This window comes from Schistocerca serialis, chromosome 12, assembly GCF_023864345.2.
Source record: "Schistocerca serialis cubense isolate TAMUIC-IGC-003099 chromosome 12, iqSchSeri2.2, whole genome shotgun sequence".
NCBI classification, from domain to species: domain Eukaryota; kingdom Metazoa; phylum Arthropoda; class Insecta; order Orthoptera; family Acrididae; genus Schistocerca; species Schistocerca serialis.
Window position 1 is genome coordinate 125,226,585 of NC_064649.1, and position 1,626 is coordinate 125,228,210.

The window sequence follows — 1,626 nt, forward strand, 5'->3', positions numbered from 1 at the left end:
GGCAAAGATGGAAACAACCATGCATGAGCCGCGCCTATACATCTGAGGTCATCAGTCCGCTAGAACTTAGAAACCTGACTAACCTAAGGACATCACACACATCCATGCCCGAGGCAGGGTTCGAACCTGCGACCGTAGCATCAGCGCGGTTTCGGACTGAAGAGCCTAGAACCGCTCGGCCACAGCGGCTGGCCGACCACGTGGATTAACTTTAAATGGTGAGCCATTTTGTGGTGGAACTTTTGGATGTCATTGATCCGTGTAGCCGCTTTGATTTTCGCAACTCATTTCTTAAGCCACTTGGACGTGTCTCCGGGATAATTGGTATTGTAGGTCCATGTAACTGCGCTGTGCCATGGTTCCGTTGCATTACTAGTCGACCTGCATTCGGCGATTCCTTTTTTTAATTGTTATTTTTAATATGTTAAGCGGTGAATTTTATGAATCAAAGCTTTTTGTATAAAACCTCAGCCGCCAATATAAATTGGAATTGCAAACTTGTTGTCAACTATCATAGTAACAATTTTTGCGCCGTCAAACGATGCTTTGGTATTTAAGGTCGTGTGCGGATTGTCTGGTTAGTATCACCTTGGGAAAGTTGTGGTTTGTAAATTCATCAAGCGAAATTTCACGACATTGGAGATTCTTTAACGAACTACTGCTTTACCAGTAACTGCAGTCGTCACACTACGGCGTATAACATCTGTTCCTGCAATTTGCGCTATCCAGTGCTTGGCTGTTGGTTTTGGTATTTTAGTGAATTGTGTATTAATACTGGGTTTGTGTGTTCTAGAAGCAGTTATTGGTGTGCGCAGGCTGTCCTACCTGTTGTTGTCACGTGAGCTCTCGAGCACGGAATTCAGACGCGCGGCCGACGCGAACGGCAAACGTCGAGAATGTGCCGATTGCTGTGTAGATCTTTCAGGCTATCATAACATCATCGAATGTTTTCCATAATAGTTAATACACGTATTTATGAGACCTTGCTATTTGAGTATTTTTGAAACCTAATAGCTTTTACATTATTTTTTTTCATATTCACTGCTAGTGAGCTCAGATCTGCATTTATGAGATGACCTGATGGATGACATCGAAGTTCACTGAGGCTTTTTGCAGATGATGCTGTGGTGTATCGAGAGGTTGTAACAATGGAAAATTGTACTGAAATGCAGGAGGATCTGCAGCGAATTGACGCATGGTGCAGGGAATGGCAATTGAATCTCAATGTAGACAAGTGTAATGCGCTGCGAATACATAGAAAGATAGATCCCTTATCATTTAGCTACAAAATAGCAGGTCAGCAACTGGAAGCAGTTAATTCCATAAATTATCTGGGAGTACGGATTAGGAGTGATTTAAAATGGAATGATCATATAAAGTTCATCGTCGGTAAAGCAGATACCAGACTGAGATTCATTGGAAGAATCGTAAGGAAATGCAATGCGAAAACAAAGGAAGTAGGTTACAGTACGCTTGTTCGCCCACAGCTTGAATACTGCTCAGCGGTGTGGGATCCGTACCAGATAGGGTTGACAGAAGAGATAGAGAAGATCCAAGGGAGAGCAGCGCGCTTCGTTACAGGATCACTTAGTAATCGCGAAAGCGTTACGGAGATGATAGATAAAC